We start from the raw sequence: 23,674 nt of genomic DNA on the forward strand, positions 1-23,674 counted from the left end.
CTTGGTATGATTTCAGCCTTCTTAAATTTATTGATACTTATTTTGTGGCCTAACATGTGGTCTGTCTTTGGAAATATTCCAGGTGAACTTGAGAAAAATGTATATTCTGCTGCTTCTGGGTGAAATGCTCTAAATATATCTATTAAATCTATCCGATCTAGGGTGCTATTTAAGGCTGCGATTTTCTTTCTGTTTTTCTGTCTGGAAGAGCTGTCCATTGGTGTAATGGGCTGTTACAGTCCCCTACTATGACTGTATTACTGTTAATCTCTCCCTTTACATTTGTTAATATTTGCCTTATATATTCATGTGCTCCTATATTGAGTGCATAAATGTTTACAAGGGTTATTACATCTTGTTGGATTGATCCCTTTATCATTATATAATGTCCTTCTTTGTCTCTTATTATAGCCCTTGTTCTAAAGTTTATTTTGTCTGATGTAAGTATTGCTACCCCAGCTTTTTTTTCATTTCCATTTTCATGAAATATCATTTTCCATCCCTTTATTTTCAGTGTGTCTTTCAATCTGAAATGGGTCTCTTGTAGACAGTATATGTATGAGTCTTATTTTATCATCTATTCAGCTACTATATGTTTTTTGATTGGAACATTTAACCTATTTATAGTTAAAGTGATTTTTGATAGGTATATAGTTAGTTATTGCCAATTTAATATTCATATTTACATTCTTTTTTCTCTTCTTCATTTATTATTTTTTGTAACACTTTTATTAAGAGTGAACACATATCAGTATTCTTAAGCTCTAAACAATAGGGAAATAAAGTATCAAAGAAAACACATTAGTGATTATATATAATAGACATAGCCCCTTACATTTTTTTATTGCTTTTATACAATCAATGTATAATATTCAAGCAAAACTGAATTCCTTATTAAATAATAATTTTTTTGTATACTGCCTTCTCTTTATCTTTCTGTGCCTATATTTTTTGTTTGACTTTCAGCAACTCTGCCTGCATAGCTTTACTTTTTGGTGCTATCTCATGAGCTTTCTTAAGCTCAGCCAACTCTTGATCATATTCTTTTAATCCTTGTCATCCTTGAACTCTGCAGAGAAAAAGAGCCTCCAAACAACTGTCATTTTCTCCCTGCCAATTTGACATCTTCAGCTTACAAGCACCAAAATTCAGTTTGTAGCTTAGAGGTACAGGTTGCATCTTCAATCTATCTGCTTTCTCAATAACAGGCTTTGAATCTTCCACATATCTTAAAACTTTTGTATATTTTTTAATGGCCATCTCCCAGTTTGGGGATTTGAAAAAACTATTTCCAATGTTTTTTAAGTCTTCTGTTATTAATAATATTTTATCTATACCTTTTAAATCTATATCTACATCCTCAGAGAAATCTGGATGACTGTCCCCAGAAACAGATTTTGGGAATAAACTCCAATCTTCCCCTTCCTTCAATTCTCTACATTCTTCAATAATGCACAATCTAGCCAGTTTTTTTTTTTTTACCTTTTACTTCTAGATTTTCCATAATTCTTGCCACACTTATTCCTTTAATCACTTGGCCAAATACCAAAATTTCCATCCAAATGAGGAGTTGCAACTGTTGTGATAAAGAACTGAGAACCATTGGTATTGCAGCCTGCATGTACCATGCTCAATAAACCCTCCTGGTCATGCATATAATAGAAATTTTCATTTTCAAGTTTTTCACCACAAGTACTTTCTCCATTCTGGCTTGAGAGGTCTCCACCCTGATAATAAATTTCTTAATAATTTTATAGAATGAACATCCTTTGAAATGGAGAGGTTTCCTAGTGTTGGGTCCAATGCCGTTTTCTCCAGTACGCAATCCATGAAAATTTTCTGAAGTTTTTGGTACATTATCTTCAAACAATTCTAAGACAATTAGACTAATTCACTTGCCTTTGATGTCCACGTCAAAGAAGACTTGGGGGTTACTGGGGTTGGAGGACTTAGCTTGGGAGAGAGAGATGCGACATTTTGACTTGCAGATGCCTTTGGAAATGAGCTCAGGGCACCTTATAGCCTCTTGGTAGCTGAAAACCAAGAGTGGCTCTCTGGTGAAAAGCCTTTTTTAATTTTTTAAAACAAATTTTCAATTAGGGTTAACATTTAATATTATTTTATATTAGTTTCAGGTGTACAGCATACTGATTAGATATTTATATAATTTATGAAGTGAACCCCCCGATTAGTTTAGTACCCCTCTGGCACTACACATAATTATTGCAATATTATTGACTATATTCCCTGTGCTGTACCTTACATCCCCTTGATTTTGTAACTACCAATTTGTACTTCTTAGTCCTTTTATGTTTTTCACTCGACCTTCCAAATCCCCCTCCTATCTGGCAATCAGCAGTTTATTTTCTGTATCTATGAAATTGTTTCCGTTTTATTTTTTTTCTTTAGATTCCACATATAAGTGAAGTCATATGGTATTTGTCTTTTTCTGTCTTACTTATTTCACTTAGCACAATACCTTCTAGGTTCATACATGTCATTGCAAATGGTAAGATTACATTTTATTTTTTGTGGCCAAATAATATTTCATTGTATATATGTACCACATTTTCTTTTTCCAATCGTCTATTGATGGGTGCTTAGGTTACTTCCATATCTCAGCTATTTTAATAGCACTGCAGTAGACAAAGGGGTGCATATATCTTTTCAAATTAGTGTTTTGATTTTCCTTGGATAAATAGCCAGAAGTGAAATTGGTGGGTCATAGGTAGTTGTATTCTTAATTTTCTGAGTGTCCAGAATGTCATAGTGGCTATACCAATTTGCAATTCCACCAACAGTGTATAAGGATTTCCATTTCTTCATATTCTAACCAACACTTGTGTTGATTTATTGATGATAGCCATTCTGACAAGTGTGAGGTGATATCTCATTATAGTTTTAATTTGCATTTCTTTGATAATTAGTCATGTTGAACTCCCTTCTTTTTAAAGAAGTCACTTTTACATTACTTGTAATACTGGCTTGGTGTTGATGAACTCCTTTAGCTTTTTTTGGTCTGGGAAGCTGTTTATTTGTCTTTCGATTCTAAATGATAGCTTTGCTGGATAGAGTAATCTTGGTTGTAGTTCCTTGCTTTTCATGACATTGAATATTTCATGCCAATCCCTTCTGGCCTGCAAAGGTTCTATTAGAAATCAGCTAACAGTCTTATGTGAGCTCCCTTGTACATATAACTGCCTTTATTTTGCTGCTTTTAAGATGCTCTCTTTGTCTTTAACTTTTGGCATTTTTAATTATGATGTTTTTTGGTGTGAGCTTCTTTGGGTTTATATTGTTTGGGACTCTCCATGCTTCCTGGATTTGTATGTCTATTTCCTTCACCTGGTTAGAGACATTTTCAATCATTATTTCTTCAAATAGTTTTTTTTTTTTACATTAAGTTTATTGGGATAACACTGGTTAATACAATTATGTAATTTTCAGGTGTACATTATAATTTGACATCTGTATATTCTATTGTGTGTTTACCACCCAAAGTCCAGTTTTCTTCAGCTACCATATATTTGGTCCCCTTTACCTACTTCACCCTTCCCTAGCTCCTATATTTGACTCCCTTTAACCATCTAACACACCCCTCCTCCCCCACCCCATACACTCTGGTAACCATTAGTCTATAGTCCTGTCCATGAGTCAATGTTTGTTCGTCCTGTTCCTTTGTCGCTTTTAGGTTTATAGCCCACATATAAGTGATATCATGTGATTTTCAAAATTTTCTGTCTGACTTATTTTGCTTAGCATGATTATCTAGAGGGCCATCCATGTTGTCGCAAATGGCAGTATTTCATTCCTTCTTATGGCTGAGTAATATTCCATTGTATATATCTACCACAGCTTCTTTATCCAATCATCTATCGGAGGACACTTTGGTTGTTTCTATGTCCTGGCCACTGTGAATAATGCTACTACGAACATCAGTGTGCAAATATCTTTTTAGATATGGGTTTTCAAGTCTTTGAGAGAAATACCCAGTAGAGGGATTACTGGATCATATGGTAGATCAATTCTTAGTTTTTTGAGGAAACTCTGTACTCTTTACTATAGTGGCTGTACCAATCTGCAGTCCCACCAGCAGTGTATGAGGGTTCCTTTTTTTATGCATCCTCTCCAATATTTGTTACTACTGTCCTGTTGATGATAGCCATTCTAACAGGCGTGAGATGTTATCTCATTGTGGTTTTGATTTTAATTTCCCTAATAGATAGCGATGTTGAGCATCTCTTTCAAATATTTGTTGGCCATTTGTATTTCCTCTTGGGAGAAGTGTCTGTTCAGGTTCTCTGCCCATTTTTTTTTTTGATCTTTGTTTTTATTGTTGTTGTTATGGAGTTGAATGAGTTCTTTGCATATTTTGGATATCAGGCCCTTATTGGAGGAATTGCTTGCAAATATATTTTCCCATTCTGATGGTTGTTTCTTTACCTTGTTGATGATTTATTTTGCTGAGCAGAAACTTTTTAGTTTGATGTAGTCCCATTCATTTATTTTTGCTTTTACTTCCCTTGCTTTTGAGGTCAAATTCATAAAATCCTCTTTAAGTCCAAGGTCCTTCAGTTTAGTTCCTATGTTTTCCTCTATGCATTTTATTGTTTCAGGTCTTATATTTAGGTCCTTAATCCATTTTGAGTTAATTTTGGTGTGTGGTGATAGACAACGGTCTAGTTTCATTCTTTTGCAGGGGCCTTCAAGTTTTCCCAGCACCATTTATTGAAGAGACTTTCCTTTCTCCATTGTATGTTTGTGGATTTTTGTCAAAAATTATTTACCATATAATTATGGGTTTGCTTCGGGACTCTCAATTCCTTTCCACTAGTCCGTGTGTCTGTTTGGCTGCCAGTATCATCTTGTTTCGATTACTGTCGTTTTGTAGTATCATTTGAAGTTGGAAAGAATGATGCCTCCAGCCTCGTTCTTTTTTCTCAGGATTGCTTTGGCGATTCGGGGTCTTCTGTGTCTCCATACTAATCCGATGATTTTTTGTTATATTTCTTTAAAAAAAAGCTGATAGGATTTTGATGGAGATTACATTAAATCTGTATAATGCTTTAGGTAATATGGTCATTTTAACTATGTTGACTCTTCCAATCCGAGAACACGGAATATCTTTCCATTTCTTTGTATCTTCTTTGATTTCCTTTAATAGGGTCTTATAGTTTTCATTATATAGGTCCTTCACATGTTTTGTTAAATTTATTCCTAGGTATTTTATTATTTTTTTGTTGCAATTGCAAAAAAAAAATTATTTTTTCCACTTCTTTTTCTGAAACTTCATTGTTAGAGTATAGGAACGCTCTGGATTTTTGAACATTGATTTCGTATCCAGATACTTTACTGTATTTGCTTATTGTTTCTAGTAGTGTTCTTGTGGAGTCTTTAGGGTTTTCTATATAGAGAATCATGTCATCCACAAATAGTGACAGTTTGACTTCTTCGTTTTGTATTTGGATGCCTTTTATATCTTTCTCTTGCCTGATTACATTCTTTAGGACCTCCAATGTTATATTGAGTAACAGTGGTGATAGTGAACAGCCTTGCCTTGTTCCTGATCTTAGAGGGAAGGTTTTTAGTTTTTCATCATTAATTATAATGTTGGTTGAGGGCTTTTCATATATGGCGTTTATTATATTAAGGTACTTTCCTTCTATACTGATTTTGTTAAGTGTTTTGATCATAAATGGGTGTTATATTTTGTTATAGGCTTTTTCTGCATCTATTGATATGATCATATGATTCTTATTTTTTAATTTGTTTATGTGGTGTGTCACATTAATTGATTTGTGTATGTCGAAACATCACTGTGCCCCTGGGATGAAGCCCACTTGATCGTGGTACATAATCTTTTTAATATGTTGCTATATTCGGTTTGCTAGTATCTTATTTAGGATATTTGCATCTGTGTTCATGAGAGATATTGGTCTGTAGTTTTCTTTTTTTGCGTTATCTTTACCAGGTTTGGTATCAGGGTAATAATGGCCTCATAAAATGAGTTGGAATGTATTGCCTAGCCTTCCATTTTTTTGGAAGATTTTGAGAATAGTTATTAAATCTTGTTTGAATGTTTGGTAGAGTTCACTGGTGACATCATGTGGTCCTGGACTTTTACTTTTTGGTAGAGATTTGATGATTGTTTCAATTTCCATACTGTTGAATGATCTATTTAGATTTTTCAGTTCTTCTTGATTTAGTATAGGAAGATTGTATTTCTCTAAGTACTGGTCCATTTCTTCTAGGTTATTAAATTTGGTGTTACATACTTTTTCATAGTATTCTTGTATGATCCTTTGTATTTCTGCAGTGTCTGTCATAATTTCCCCTCTTTCATCCCAGATTTTGTTTATTTGTCTCCTTTCTCTTTTTTCTTTAGTAAATCTAACCAGGGGTTTGTCAATTTTATTAACCTTTTCAGAGTACCACCTCTTTGTTGCGTTTATGTTTTGCTATTCTTTTTGTTTTCAATTTCCTTCATTTCTGCTCTAATTCTGATTATTTCTTTCCTTCTGCTGACTTTCGGCTTCATTTGTTCTTCTTTTTCTAGTTTTTTAAGATGATGTGTTAGGTTGTTTACTTGGGCTTATTTTTTTTTTGGAAGTAGACTTGTAATGATATGAACTTTCCTCTTATTACTGTTATTGCCGTGTCCCAAAAGTTTTGATATATTGTACTATCATTATCATTCATTTCTATGTATCTCTTGATCTCTCCTTTTATTTCTTTTCTGACCCAGTTATTCTTCCATAGTATGTTGTTTAATCTCCATGTACTTGTAGTTATTTCTGCTTTCTTTTTACTGTTGATCCCTAGATTCAAATCATTATGATCAGAGAATATGGTTGGTATGATTTCAACCCTCTTATATTTGTTGAGGCTATCTCTGTGTCCCCGTATGTGGTCAGTCCTTGAGAATGTTCCATGTGCAGTAAAGGAGAATGTAGAAGCAGCTGTTTTTGGATGGAAGGCTCTGTAAATGTCCATTATGTCTAGTTGGTCTAATGTGTCATTTAAGGATGTTATTTCCTTATTGATTTTCTGTTTGGATGATCTTTCCATATGTGACAGTGGGGTATTTAGGTCCCCTACTATGATAGTGTTTTGATCTGTTTCTCCTTTTAGTTCTGTTAGTAATTTATTTACATATTTCGGGGCTCCCTGATTGGAAGCATAGATATTAATAATTGTTATATCTTCTTTGTGCATGATTCCCTTTATTATTATGAAATGTCCCTCAGTATCTTTCTTTACCTTTTTTATTTTGAAGTCTATTTCGATGGATATTAGTACCTCTAATTCTGCTTTTCTGTGAATGCCATTTGCTTGAAATATCAGTTTTCACCTTTCACTTTGAGTCTATATTTGTCTTTGGAGCTGAGATGTGTCTCCTGGAGGCAGCATATGGTTGGGTTTTGTTTTTTTGATCCATTCTGCAACTCTGTGCCTTTTAATCGGTGAGTTCAGTCCATATACATTTAGGGTGATTATTGAAATATGAGGTCTTCTTATAGCCATTTTATCTTTTGCTTTCTGGTAACTCGGTATTTCCATTGCTTCCTTGTCCTTGTGTTTCTGTTTTCTTTATTTCGGTTGGCTTTTGTGGGTTTTGCCTCTGATTCTTCTTGTTTTATATTATATACTTTAGTTCTGAATCTTCTGTGTGTGGTTATCATTACGAATATGACAAGGATAGTTATATATATACAGTTATTCATTTTCTTCTCTGCGTGGTTTATCTCCATTCCCTTTTGGAAATTTGAATATTCGAATCCTCCCCTTATCAGTCATTGTTATCTCAATTTGTCCCAATGTATGTTGAACATTCATCACTATCTTGCTATAGCAATTCTCTTCTTCTTACTCTTAGTAAGGGTTCCACTTCTTTGCTTCTATTTGCCTGATCGTCACTTTACTCCTAATTATGTATTTTTTGTTGTTGTTGTTATTTTGTTTTAGGTGAGCTGATCCCTATCAGTATTTCCTGCAGTGCAGGTCTTGTACTGGAGAATTCCCTCAATTTTTGAATGTCTGGAAAGTTCTTAATTTCTTCTTCATATCTAAAGGAGAGCTTAGCTGGATATATTACACTAGACTGGTAGTTCCTTTACTTAATAGTTTAAATATTTGATTCCATTCCTTTCTGGCTTGTAAGATTTGCACTGAGACCTCTGAGGGTAATCTAATGGGTTTTCCTTTATACGTTACCGTTTTCTTCTCCCTGGCTGCCCTGAGAATTCTTTGTTGTTGATTTTTGATAACTTTAAAACAATGTGTGTTGGTGAAAGTCTTTTTGGGTTGAGATAATTGGATGTTCTATTGACTTCTTTAATTTCAAGGTCTCTTCATCCTTCTGATTTATTTCTCCCAGTCTACTGCCTGACACCCAGGGTTCTGACCTGCATAGCTCGTATGCTCAGATCCCATGCTCAGACTTGCCGTTGTGCAGTTTGTGTGTTTTTTGTTGAGTTTTAGATAGTCAGCTTTGCTGTTTCCAGGGTAGAGACCTGGGGATGTCTTTCACTCTGCCATGTTTCCAAAGATCTTCCCTCAAATAGATTTAATTTTTTGCTCTCTCTCTTCTTCTTGTACCCCATGATACAAATGTTGTTATGCTTTCTGTTTTCCCAGAGGTCCTATAAACTCTCCTATATTTTTTGTTCTTTTTTCTTTTTACTGTCATGGTTGGGTATTTTTTGCTACCTTGTCTTCCAAATTTAGTCCTCTGCTTCATCTTATCTACTGTTGATTTCTTCTACTATATTCTTCATTTAAGTTATTGTATTCATTATTTCTGTCTGGTTTTTTATGTTGTGTGTGTGTGTGTGTGTGTGTGTGTGTGTCCATTTTCCTTCTCTTTGTTGAAGTTCTCACTAATTTCCGTGAGCATCCTTACAACCAGTGTTTTGAACTTTATATCAAGTAGTTTACTTGTCTCCATTTTGTTTGGTTCTTTTTCTGGAGCTTTGGTCTGTTCTTTCAATTGAAACATGTTTCTTTGTCTTTTCATTGAGGCTGCCTCTCTGTGTTTGTTTCTATGTATTAGTTAGATCTGCTACATCTCCCAATCTTTGCTGGGTAGCCTTATGTTGTAGGTGCCCTGTGTGGCCAATGGTGCAGTCTTTCTGATCACCTATGCTGAGTGTTTCAGGAGTGTCTTTTGTGTGGATTGTATGTGCTCCCCTGTTGTAGTCAAGCCTTGGTCACTGTTGGCATGTCAGTGGGTGAAATAACCCTCATGCTGACTGGCTGTGAAGATTGGCTATGTCCACAGCATATGAGCTGCTCTGTTGGTACTGTCCCCACAGAGCAGCATTTGCTCCAAATGGTTCTTGTGCCTGTGGAGACCACCTTTTGAGTATGCTGCTTGTGGGCTAATTAGGTGGTGCTCTGTTGTGGTCTGAAGCTGGCCATCAGGTATTTTGGTTCTGGAGCATCTTGGGAGGGTCTCCTGTGCAAACCAAGGTCAGCTACTGCCTGTGACAAAACCAGGGCTCCCCTGTAGAAGCTACAAAGTGATCTGAAGTTGATTGCTGCTTGTGCTGGACCTGCAGGTATGTGGGAGTGGCCACACTACCAACCAAAGCTGGTTGCCACCACTACCAGGGCTGGGACATTTCAGCAAAAGGCCCAGGGCACTCCATGGGCTGGTGCCACCTGTTGGCTGTCTGTCAGCCTCAGCTACTAAAAGAGCATTAGGCAGGTTGGGTGAGGTGTGGGCTCAGGAATTCAGCCAAATGGTGAGAGTGGTGTTCACCAGGTTAATGCTGATTCAGATTTGATGTCAGTACTGAGACTGAGGCACTCGGCAAAAGGCTCAGGGCACACCAAGATCAGCTGCCGTCCACCTGGGGCCTGCAGAACTGCAGAAGAAAGACTGAAGCACTGGAAAATTCTGGTTGTCCACCACTGAAAGAGCCTCTGGTTGTGCAAGAGTTGGGTGGTGTAGGGTCACAGAGAGTCACTTGGACAAAACGAATGAAGTTCACCAACCCAATGCAGATTCAGATTTGGCTATATGGGGTTGGACTCAACTCAAGGAAGATTGCAGTTGTCCCTTCAGCTCTCATCCTAAAGCCACACAGGTTATTTTCTATTCGTATGTCTCTGGCACCTCCTAAACCACCATCCCTCTGCCAGAGCCCAGGGTGAGTGCCTGGGAACCAGAGAGTCAATGCGTGGGTCCTTTAAGAGGATACCTTGGTTTCCAGCAGCCTTCCGTGTCACCCAGAGGCAGGGAATCCCTGCTGATTTTCACAGCCAGGTGTTGTTGGGGCTCTTCTTCTTAGCACTGATTCTCTGGGCTGGGGAGTCTGTTGTGGGACTGGGACCCTTTACTCCTCAAGGGGGACCTCAGAAGCTGGGATATTTCTCCTGCTTCTCAACTGCCATTTATGGGTATGGGGCTAGCCTGTTTTGAGTCTCTGCCTCTCTTATGAGTCTTCATGTGGCTTCTACTTTATATCCTTAGTTATTGGACTTCTGTTCAGCTAGTCTTCAGATGGTTCTCCAGGGTGATTGTTCTATAATTTAGTTTTAATTTTAATGTGGTCATGGGAAGAGGCAAGCAAAGCATTTATCTACTCTGCCATCTTGGCTGGAATGTCCCTCTAATTTTTAAAATTATATTTATTTATTATCTTTCATTTATGATTATTGTTATACTTTTTGAAATATTTCCTTTTATTGAATGTTTTATTCTGATAATTCCACTTTTAGTTTTCCAAAACTCTTTCATTTTTTTCTTTTAAAAGTGTATCCAAGTGGCACATACTGTTGAATTGTACATTTGAAACTTATTTGACTTTATTAATCAATGTCACTCCAATAATTTTTAATAGAAAAAGAAAAACAAAGAAAGGAACTGAAAATATATACAGATCTAGTTTCATGCGTTCATTCTTTTTTGTTATCTTTATGAAGATATTTATTAATGTTTTGAAAAAATTTTTTTCTGCTCTGAGATTACTGTTTCCTCTGGGTTCTTTTTTTTTTTTTTTTTTGGTTGTCTCTGTTACTCTTCCTATCATGTCAGGAGACATATCAGTGTGATAGAAAGGTGAACTAAAAAGCTGACTGAAAGCTCTGAGTAGGTGACTGGGAATTTTCAATTGTTAGACTTCTCCAGAGGGTGCTATGTTGTGCAAAATAGTAGTGCAAAACAGCATTTGTACTAAGGGAATACTCAGTTCTTTGTATCTGGAGGTCCTTTCTTTGAGGTCTTTAATCTCCCTGGGTAAAAAATTTTCTGAATTCCTACCTGAGGAGTTTAACCCATGTTTAAGTATTCTGAAAACAGGCCAATGGAAGGGAGCTGTCATCTCACTGTTTCAGATATATAATTCAATTTTATTCCTTTGTTTGCAGTCCTATGTTTCACTCTAATGTCTATTGTACTTGATGTCCACACATCCAAATCCTCTCAGCTTCATTTTCTTCAGAGAATAAGCCTCAGGCATCTTGTGGAGTGGGGGAGATAGTAATTATTAATTTGCAAAGTAGGGAGAAAATTTGTGTGTTTAACCACCATGTATACAGAGTTACAACTAATCTCTGTTACCAGTCTTATAATTCACTTCCACCTTTCAAAATATTTTATGCCTCCAATTCCGAAATCTTTTGTGGTCCTCTGGGGGCATATGACTGGTTTTGGGAGGCATTCAAATTGTAGCTTTCTCTTCTCTGCTAAGTTTATTATTGCTTCTCCATTTGATTTTCATCTTCCCAAAATTTGTTGAAATATCTCATCTACTATTGTGTTTCCTCTCACTCTTTTTACTCCCATTGTTGTATATATTTTTATTCCTCTACTATCATTTAGTAGAGTTTGTAACTGTGTCAAAAATGCCTGTGAATTGATTTTTAACCACATTAAAATCACCTAAATGTACTTTAAATGTGGAATTGTGTCTAGCATAGACTATGCTATAGCACCTATCTGAATTATGGTCACATCAATGAATAATCATTTTTGAAGAGGTTTAGTTGCCTTATTCAATATCATGGACTCAAGGCTCTTTCTGCAGATTTCATGTTTCTGTTGACTGTTATCATTTATGTTAATGTTAATTTTATTGCTACTTGATTATTCGTGATATCTCTAAACTGAAATATTTGACACCTTAAAAAGTCATGTCGTTTTTCATTTAAAAAATGTAACACATGCACACAGTAACTAAATGCCACACAGCACAATATGGTATTCAGCGAAAAGTAAGTCTTCCTGGCTCCCCACTCAGCCAGTTGGTTCTTTTCCTTAGAAGCAGTCACTGTTGCCAATTTCTTGTGCATTCTCTCAAAGATATTTTAGGAATATTCAAGCTTATATACCCTCCACTCTTTCACAGAAGTGGCATCATCCTATAACACTGATATATATCTTTTTTTTTCCATTTAATTGTATACCTTGGAGATCTTCCATTTCAATGCACATAGAATTCTTAATTTTTCTCCCCTGATGGTTTCATAGTATTCTATTGTATAAATACTCCACAATTTTATTTAACTAGTCACCTATTGATGGACATTAGGTTGTTTCCAACATTATTCTACTGTAAATATTGTTGCAGTGATTTTCATCTCTTTGTTGGCTTGTATGTGGTCTTATTTTAAAGCAATCAAAGCCAGTTAGAAATCCCCAAAAATACATTATGAAGAATTGTGATGGGAATGTCAATGGTAACAATTTAAAAATCCACCTACTTGTTGGAAAAACTGGACAGATACATGCAAAAAAATGAAACTAGACCCCTTTCTCACACCATATACAAAAATAAACTCAAAGTGGATTAAAGACTTAAATATAAGATCTGAAACCATAAAACTAGAAAAAAACATAGGCAATGAACTCTTTTACATAGGTCTTAGCAATATCTTTTGGATATGTATCCTTGGGCAAGGGAAACAAAAGAAAAAATAAACAAATGGGAATATATTAAACTAAAAAGATTTAGATTAAACTAAAAGGAATCTATCAATAAAATGAAAAGGCAACCTACCAAATAGGAAAAGATAATTGTAAATTATACAGCCAATAAGGGGTTAATATCCAAACTAAATGAAGAACTTATACAAGTCAACATGAAAAAAACCCTCAAACAAAACAATCTGATTAAAAGGTGGGCAGAGGACCTGAATAGACATTTCTCCAAAGAAGACATACAAATGGCCAACAGACACATGAAAAAACGCTTAACATCACTAATCATCAGGGAAACACAAATCAAAACTACAAGGAGGTATCACTTCACAACTGTCAGAACAGCTATTATCGAAAAGATGAGAAATAACAAGTATCAGAGAGAATGTGGAAAAAAGGGAACCCTCGTGCACTGTTAATGAATCTAATTTGGTGCAGCCACTATAGAAAACAGTATGGAGATTCCTCAGAAAATTAAAAATAGAACTACCATATGATCTAGCTATTCCATTTCTGTGCATTTATCTCAAGAAACTGAAAACACTAATTCAAAAAGTTATATGCACCCATATGTTCATCGCAGCATTATTTACAATAGTCAAGATATGGAAATAACCCTAGGCGTCAATGACAGATGTAAAGAAGTCATGCACACACACACACACACACACACACACACACACACACACACACACACAATGGACTATTATTCAGTCATAAAAAAGAATGAAATCTTGTCCTTTGTGACAACATGGATGGACCTAGAAGGTATTAAGCTAAGTGGATGAATCAGGCAGAGGAAGACAAATGCCGTATGCTTTCACTTACATGTGGAATTTGAAAGTCAAAACAAATGAACAAGCAAAACAAAACAGATACAGATACAGATACAGAGAATAAACTTATGGTTGCCAGAGGGACTGGGGTGGTGGTCAAAAAAGATAAAGAAGATTAAGAGGTACCAATTTTCAATTATAAAATAAGTCCTGGCGATGTAAAGTACAGCATAGGGAATATAGTCAATAATATTGTATTAACTTTTAGTGGTAGATTACTAGAATTGTCATGGCAATCACTTCATAAGGTTTATAGATGTTTAATCATTATGCAGTACACCCGAAACTAATATAATATATGTCAATTATACTTTAATAAAAAATAAATGTAATAATTAGAAATGTAAAAATAAATAAGAAAAATCCACCCACTAATCTCATGTGGCTTGATTTCAATAAGCTCCTGTGGTTTTTACAATATTGACTGTGTTCAGTGAATACCAACTTATAGAAGACCAAAGTATAATTGGTTTATAGCACATTACAGTTACAATCTTTTGTTCTTAATATGTCCAGGTAACTCCTGGCACCATTACAAATAACCTTCAGACATATTTGACATATACCCTGGCTAGTGTTTTTTTCCACTATAAAGCAAATGAAAAATTGAGAAAATTACAGCTATTGAGAATCTTAGCCATTCCAAGTTTGCTGCAAATACCCACATTTTGAATGGAATTAATTACGGTATGACACTATTCTCTCAATTTTGCATTCTAGAAATTATACGTTCACCATAGGGATGAAATTATAGTCATTAAAAGTTTTAAAAATTTTTTCAGTTAAAGTCAACATTCAATATTATTTTGTATTAGTTTCAGATGTACAGCATAGTGGTTAGATATTTATATTATTTATGAAGTGATCTCCATGATTAGTCTAGTACCCACATGGCACTATACATAGTGCTTATAATATTATTGACTGTATTCCCTATGCTGTACTTTATATCTTCGTGACTATTTTTTAAATACCAATTTTTTGTTGTTATTTTAACATTTTGTTTTTTATTTTTTTTCAGGTGTACGACACAGTGATACATACATAGTTATTACAATATTATTGAATACATTTCCTGTGGTATACTCTACGTCTCCATGACTATTTTCTAACTACCAATTTGTACTTCTTAATCCCCTGCCCCCTTCACCAATCCCCCTCCCTGTCCACTGAGCAACCATCAAAATGTTCTTTATATCTATGAGCTCATTTCTGTTTTGTTTCTTCATTTATTTTGTCCTCTAGATTCCATATATAAATAAAATGATACAGTATTTGTCTTTGACTTACTCCACTCAGTGCAATACCCTCTAAGTCCATCCATGTTGTTGCAGATGGCAAGATTTCATTTTTTTTTATGACTGAGTAATCTTCCATTATATTTATGTACCACTTCCTGTTTATCCATTCATCCATTGATGGACACGCAGTTTGCCTCCATATTTTGGCTATTGTAAATAATGCTGCAATGACATATTAATGTACACGTCCCTTTGAAGTAGTGTTTTGGGTTTCTTCAAATAAATACCCAGAAATGGGATTACTTGGTCCTTCTTTGTCTCTTGTTATGACCTTTGTTTTAGTCACTTTAAAAATAAAAACCATTCCCCCAGACCTTACGTGCCCAGGAAGAATCTTCTATACTTATTTTTTATTTAGAGAAAAGTTAAAAAATAAATAAGAAAAAGTTTTTAGTATGAAACTTTCCAATGCCAATGTGTAAATGTAAATCTTCCTCCCCTTTTTATTGTGATAAGAATACTTAACATGAGTTCTATCTACTTAAAAATATGTAAATGCACAATACAGTATTATTAACTCTTGGGTCAATTTTCTATAACAGATCTCTAGAACTTAATCATTTTGTGTAATTGCAACTTTATTGAAGAGCAATTCCTCATTTTCTTCTGCCAGTCCCTGGCAATCACCATTCTACTCTCTGTTCCTATGAGTTTGACTATTTTAGATACTTCATGTAAGTAGAAGGATACAGCATTTTTCCTTTTGTGACTGCCTTATCTCACTTAGCATAATGTCTTCCAGGTTCATTCATTTTGTCACGTCTGGCAGAATTTCCTTCCTTTTCAAGGCAGAGTAATATTCCATTGTATGTGTATGTGTGCATTATGTGTCATTGAGTTTGCTTTAACTCCTGGCAACCCTATGTATGAGTGCTGTCCACAATGTCCTGTACTCAGCAGCCTTGCTTACCACATTAAAAATAATCCATTCATTCATTGATGAACATTCAGATTGTTTCTCTGTCTTGGCTATTGTGAATAATACTACAATAAACATGGCAGTGCAGCTGTTTCTTTGAAATCCTGATTTCAGTTTTTTTGTATATATACACTAAAGTAGGATTGCTGGGTCTTATGGTAGTTCTATTTTTAATTTTTTGAGTAATCTCCATACTGTTTTTCATAGTGATTGCAACATTTTACATCCCCACAACAGTGTACAAGGCTTCGGATTTTTCCATATGCTTGCCAATACTTGTTATCTTATATCTTTTTGGTAATAGTTACCAAATAGTCTCGACAGTGTGAGGTGACATCTCATTTTGGTTTTGATTTACATTTCTCTGAAAGGTTACTTATGTTGAGCATCTTTTCATATACCTGTTGGCCATTTGTATATCTTCTTTAGAGAAATGCCTATTCATGTCCTTTGCCCGTTTTTAAAATCAGGTTACTTATTATTTATTTATTTATTTATTTATTTATTTATTTATTTATTTATTTATTTATGCTGTTATGTTGTAGGAGTCCCTTACATATTTTGGATATTAACCCTTTATCGGATGTATGGTTTGCAAACATTTTCTCTTACTTCATAGGTTACCTTTTCACTCTGTTGATTTTTCACTATGCTGTGCAGAAGCTTTTTAGTTTGATGTTGTCTGATTTTTCTTACTTTTGTTGCCTTTGCTTTTGGTGGCTGTAATGTAGGAGCTCCAGGCCAGGAACCTACACCTGGGCTTTGGATATTCTGAAAAATCCACCAGGAGGACCAGCAGAGTGAGACATGCCATTTATTACTTGCAATACAGCAAAGCTTCAGCTCTTGGTAGGTTGGAGTTGCAGCAAAAAAACATCTGGCCAAGAGCAGGCATTGTTTTATATGTGAGCAGAGGAGAGGGAGATTATCTCATCCAGGGGAGCAAGAGTCTTTCCCTGCAGATGAGAACAGGATGTGCTTCCTAGCTAGTGTTGGGGAGGACTGAACCAGCCACGTCCAGGAGCAGAGCGGGCAGATATGTCCATAGGAGCAGCCAAAGGGGCAGATAGTGCCCATGGGAGCAGCAGAAAGTGTCCTTGAGAGCAGGTTCATCCTGGGGAACACTTTGTTCATTGTCCTCCTTGGGGCTGCTGACCAAGCAGTCCTCTTTGCCTCCCATATCTGTGGAGAGGCTGTGTTTGAATTAACCCCACACTCCAACCTGACATAGCTCCTCCACCTCACATTCTTCACATCAGTTCTTCCGGACAGGGCATCCCTGGGTGGCCAGGGCCTTTGAACATTGCATCAATTTACCACAAACACAATAAAGACTACATCCTCATACTAGCAATAATAAAAATAGGCCAAGCAACCCCACAACTGGGTAGCTGCCCCATGAGTCTAGGGAGGACCACCAGGTGGTAGAGGGGGTCCACTCTCAGTGTAGCAATATGTGAAATTTCCCTGGTTAAGGCCTCAAGGGCTTGAGTAACATTACGGGAGTTGTCAGGAATGTACACACAACATTCATATGGATAACAGCACAAGTTCCCCTTTGGGCACCTGTAAGCATATCTAATGCCATACGGTTTTGGAGTACCACCTTCCTCATCTGAGATACTTTGTCATTGAGGAGGGAGAAGACCTGTCGAGTAGAATTCAAAATCGTGGCAGTATGATTAGTCAGGGTATCAATAGATGCCTGGTTAAGGATGGTACCAGAGGGGGGAACAAACAGTGCAATGAAGTAGGACCACCAATTGGTATGTTTTACTTGATGCCAAGTCTTAAAGGTGTCCCAGTTGTGGGGTGTGTCAGACAGAGTGTCAAGCACTTGTCCAGGAATGTAGGGATGTCTCCACATACATCGACTGGTACCATTGTAGGGCAGATATGGCCATCTGTGCTTCCCACAGGCTCAGAGTGTCTCTCAAGGGACCAGGAAGACTCCTGTGGAGAATAAGACCTTTCATTTGCCCTATCTGTCATTAACTGTCAGTATGGTGATGTTTTAACGGAGGGACTCGGGTAACCATCCCATGGTGTGCTGTGTAGCATTTCCTGTCCTATTATGCCTCTCAATGAGCAGAGAGGCAAGCTGGCATACCTCTACTTAGAGAGCCATCAGCCATCCCACACCATCCCAAACAGAGTAACTCAACCAGGATCAGGAGCAGTTGACCCGCTCCCAGACCAGGGTGAACACATGCTGCTGTGTAGAGTGGAACATTGCATCTGTGCTATCCCAGGTACGGAACTAGTCCTAGGTGGAGGCATTGGCTGGGTCTATCCACCAGGGAGGCCAGTAGATGCCGTTGTTGGAAATTTGGTGCAAACCCAACATGCTGAGCGGTTGCTCTTGGCTGCCATCATACTGGCCCATTGCAGAAAGGTGTTACCGGCAGCAAGACTAAGGATGATATGACAGATGTTTAAGGAGTACCAGAAGAGGTAAGTCCTGCCCATTCAGGAGAACACATGCCACCATCTGGTCCCGGGTTAGAGGAGTAACAGTAACAAGGGCCTGTCCTGGATGGGTATACCACGCCTGGTCCGGTTTGGCCCCCAGGCATCGTATGCAGGCCAACTCATCTGCTTCTGCATTATTTGGGCATCACAAATGCTGGTGTCCATTCACATGATAGAGTATAATAGTCTTGTGCTGACTAAAGCCACAAATATCCTGCTACATATCTTGGTCTCAGAGGGCCACCGGGCCACTTGCCAGTGATTGGCCTGCCACCAGGCTAACCATAAAGTCAGCCCATGGTACACAACCCAACTATCAGTACAGATGGTCAGAGTGCCCTTCTCTTTGGCTGTTATAAGCCGTACAGCATGTAACTCAGCCCATTGGCTACTGTGCCTGGTCCCTTCATCCATCCATATGCTGTTTGTCACCAGCTGGTAAGCAATGGCTCACCATGTGAGTGGCTGCCCCCTGCAGGAGCCATCAGTATACTAGGTGTCTTCTGGAATAGGGGGTTTCTCATCTCAGATAGTGGATTCTGGCACATATGGAATCAGCCCAGGGGTGGCTGGAGCTTAGTAGAGTACTGGCCCCAGAACCTGCTGTAGCTCGTGGCTCAACATGCTAGTAGAGAACTTACTGTGTTGCAGCAAGTAGGCACTTCATTTTGCTAAAGTAGAGCATTGAGCCTCCAAACCCTTGGGCCTGGCAGCCACATAATGAACCTACCTTACAGTGAGATAGGTTGTTTCTGCCACCACTTCAGTGGGCCCAGTCAAGGCCTCAGTGGCCAAAAGAGCTTGATACATAGCATTGGCTTCTTGTTCAATGGGCTCTATCACCCCTCTGCGCCTTTCTAGAGTTAGGACCAAAACCTAATTGGGACGTGTGTCTGTTCCTGCCATTGCCAGAACCCCTGGGCATAATCATCCGGAGTGACATGTTCATCTAATTTGCACAGGCATGTGTGATCAATGATGCCTAGTGCTTGTACTGTCCCCACCACTTGCTTGGCAGCCATGAAGGCCCTCTGTTGTTCCTCCTACCATTTCCAGGTGGCCCCCTTATGAATCAGATGATAGAGGGGATGTACCAGTTGTGCTAGATATGGGATAAAAACCCTCCACTATCCCAGGAGACCTAGGAACTCCTGCAGTTGTTTAACTGTGGTGGATAGAGGGAAAGCCTGAATCTTATCTATCACTGCCATGGGCATCACCTTTGTCTTACCCAACCAGACAAACTGCAACAATTTGACAGTCAAGGCAGGGCTTTGCAACTTGTTTTCGTTGATGGCCCATCATTTTCCCTGCAGGTGCATTACCAATGTTGGGGCAGCCTACTGCAGGTCTGAAAGAGAATCAGAGGTTAACATGACATCATCAAATTAATGGTACAATTGTACGTTGGAGGGTTTAGTACAATCTGTCAAGTCCTTAGCCGTAAAGCCATGGCAGATAGTGGGATTATGGAGATATCCTATTGGTAGAATGGTGAAGGACCATTGTCACCCTTCCCTGGTAAAGGTGAATTGATCCTGACTGTGTGAATGTCAATGGAGAAAAAATGCATTTGCCAAATCTAGCACAAAGTGGTAAGTTCCCAATTCCACACTCAACGTGTCCATAATAGAAGTGACGTTAGGCTAGCAGAGAAAAGAAGTGGGACCACTTTGTTTAGTTCTCTATAGTCCGGTTATGTGCCAGGAATCATCTGGCTGATGCAACAGCCACACAGGGGCATTGTAGGGACTGTGTGCTGGATGGATAATTTCTTCCTTGGCCAGTTCTTGGATGGTTTCTCCTATGTCCTTATGCCCTCGGGGTAATCAGTACAGCTTCATGGCTACCATTCGACGTGGCACTGGGAGGACCACAGGGAGTGGCATGCATGACCTCAGAGGACTGCTTTTACCATACGAAATCTCAACTGGAATTCTCCTATGGTCGTCTGCAAGTCCAGCCTGGAAAGCACATCTACCGCCAGAATAAACTCAGGCACTGGGGAAATGTAAACCATGTTTGGCTGTGGTGGGAGTCTTCCAATGGCCAAGGGGAGGATGACTTGTCTTACCTGAATAGACTGTCATCTATACCCATCAAATGTGGAAAGGGACCCCTGAAACTTTTTACGGTTACCGTGAAAAGGATCAGGGTACATTCGGCCCCAGTATCAACAAAGGATCAGGGTACATTCGGCCCCAGTATCAACAAAGGCTAATGTGCATTGAATATTATCGGGGAACCAGTAGATGATGATCTCCACATGAAGCCTCTAGTCTCCAGCAGTCTCCCCTCCCCAAATTGCTAGAGACTTTGGCCACATCCCTAGTCAAACAAGGGTCCCAAGGGGTTATCCTCTGGATAGGCTGGCGACAACTCTACTTTGAGTCCTGCAACAGCTCCTCTAAGCAAGGGGCCAGGGGCTGGATTGGTCCTCCATTTGGGGCCCCATTCAGGGTGTGGACAGTTGCCTGTCAGTCGGGCAGGGACTGGAATCTTTGCTCCAGTTTAAGCTGCCACCAGAGGGCCACCAACATTGCATTAGGCTGCTTATCAATTCTTTTAGGATCAACTCCAGCCTTTATCAGATCCATCCATAACTGCTTTCTGGTCACCTTCACTGGGCCACCTTTACCCTCTGCTACACACCCATAGTGGACCCTCTCTCTCTCCCCTGGACCTGTTGGACTCCTTGTTTCTGTCTAGCCAGTTCAATTTCCTCCAAATCAGCAACAGCCTGTGCTCCTGCCTGGATTGTTCTCCCCACTAGTGTGGACAGGACAGGCACCAAAGTTCCATAATAGGCTGGTGGGGCTGTTTGGATGATGCGCTTCTGCATCCTAGCAGTAAGTGGCACCATATCAGGTTCCCCAAACAGCTTGATATAAATAGCATGACACATTCTCATATCCCCAAGGAACATTTGCAGCTCCGGCATGGATGTCCAGTGTGGCTGGGCCATTGGCAGATCCCCCACATTTGGCCACATCATGCGGCAACCCTCCATGAGCCAATTCAGCAGTGATGCATTTTCTGCATATTGGATTGCCCCCTTTATACGTTGGTGCCAGGAAGGGTGGGTGGTGACAGAGGACATCTGGGTCAATTCATCCTCAGATAGTATTATTCCGTCCACCCCAGTGTTCCATAGGCAGAATAGCTACCCTGCCATGGACTCTGATCCTTTCTGGTGGAACTTGGCAGCCAGTTCTACCAGCTCTCTGGATGTATATAGGCAGGCAGAGGTGTGTAGATAGTTCAAGGGAGGAGACAGGCTCCTTGTGTCCTGCCCCTTTGGGCATTCCTTTTGAGTCTTTAATTTTTGGACTTTAACTGGGTGAGCCTGAGATGCACCCGTGGCTTCCCCTTGGAGGAACACCTCAACTTCTTCATATGACTCTGACTCACTTTCTGCTATGGGGTCTCACTTACTGGGGTTCCATTCTGACTGTGCAATCACTGTGCGTATGCAAGCACTCGTTAGCTTTTGTGCCTGTACTCTCACAAAGCAGCAGGCTAGGTCCTACAGCTGCTAACTACCCTGTTCTGTCATCTCAGAATGTCCTTATTATTAACCTGTGTGACTCGCATGTTTCTTTCCAGCTTTACTTCCTCTTCAAGAGTTTTCACTCTCTCTTCTGCATGCAACTGTTTAGTAACAGCCTCAGCACCTGCAGGTGGGGCCAACCCACTGTGGCCCACAGCTCCTTCTTTTTTAAAGAACAACACTCTCCTATTTTCAGTAGAATCTGTAAGAGGCCCATAAGTGTATCAGTGTCCCTCCATTCCCTGCGTGGGCCCAAAGAATCTACAAGGCTTGCTACCTCAAACAATGTGGACCCAGAGGCCCATCCTGGATTCTCCTCGGCTGATTCCTACCTTGGATTCCCCTTGGAGAATGGGAGGGAGATTACCTCATCCAGGGAAGCAAGGGTCTTACCTCGTGGATGAGAACAGGATGTGCTGCTTAGCTAGCATTGGGAGGACCGCATCAGCCGCATCCTCAAGTGCAGCAGGCAGATAATGTCCATGGGAACAGCCAAAGGGGCAGATAGTGCCCATGGGAGCATTGGGTAGTGTCCTTGGGGGCAAACACAGCTTGGAAATGCTTTGTTCATTGTCCTCCTTGGGGCTGCTGACCAAGCAGTCCTCTTTGCCTCCTATGTCCATGAAGGGATATGTTTGAATTAACCCCACAGGTTAATTCAAAATTACTGCTTAGACCAGTGTCATTAAGCTTTATTTTCTTCTAGGGTTTTTATAATTTCATATTATCCTTTTAAGTCTTTAATCTATTTTGAGTTAATTTTTGCATGTGTGTAAGATAATGATCCAATTCCTTTCTTTTGCATGTGGATATCCAGTTTTCCCAACACCATTGGTTGAAAATATTGTCCTTTCTCTATTGTGTATTTTTGGCACCCTCATAGAAAATCAGTTGACTAGATATGCATGGATTTATTTCTCAGATCTCTGATCTGTTGGTTTATATGTCTGTTTTTATGCCTGTACCATACTCTTTTAATAACTGTTGCTCTGTAATACATTTTGAAATAAGGACATGTAATGCCACCAGCTTTGTTCTTGCTCAAGATTGCTTTGGCTATTCAGGATCCTTTATAGTTTTATATTAATTTTAGGATTGTTTTTTCTCTTTTTGTAAGAAAACGCCACTGAGATTTTGATATGGACTTATTGAATCTGTAGATTACATTGGGTAGTGTGGACGTTTTAACAATATTAAGTCTTCTAATCCATCCATGAGCACAGGATGTCTTTCTATTTACTTGAGTCTTCTTTCACTAATTTCATCAATATTTTATAGTTTTCATTGTACAAGTATTTTACTTTCTTGGTTTCTTAGTTTGCATTGTACAAGTATTTCACTTTCTTGCTTTATTCCTAAGTATTTTATTCTTTTGATGCTATTGTGCTATTGTAAATGGAATTGCTCTTAATTTTTTCCCCAGATAGTTCATTGTTAGTATATAGAAATTCAAATGATTTTTGTATGTTGATTTTGTATCTTGCAACTTCTGATTTTGCTTATTAGTTCTAATAATATTTTTCTGTGAAATCTTTAGGGTTTTTTTTTATATAAGATCATGTCATCTGAAAAAAGAGATAATTTTACTTCTTCTTTTCCAATTTGGATGCATTTCATTTCTTTTTCTTGCATAGTTGCTCTGGTTAGGACTTCTAATACTTAAACAAATCT

The 23,674-nt window shown here is 38.4% G+C and overlaps 1 pseudogene; it reads right to left on the reverse strand.

The window, feature by feature from the left end:
- Positions 1-894: 894 nt before the first annotated feature.
- On the reverse strand, positions 895-22,626 carry LOC120593571 (peptidyl-prolyl cis-trans isomerase D-like; annotated as a pseudogene).
- Between the last annotated feature and the right edge of the window lie 1,048 nt (positions 22,627-23,674).

Source organism: Pteropus medius, unplaced genomic scaffold (assembly GCF_902729225.1).
Source record: "Pteropus medius unplaced genomic scaffold, Ma_sr-lr_union100, whole genome shotgun sequence".
Taxonomy (NCBI): Eukaryota; Metazoa; Chordata; class Mammalia; order Chiroptera; family Pteropodidae; genus Pteropus; species Pteropus medius.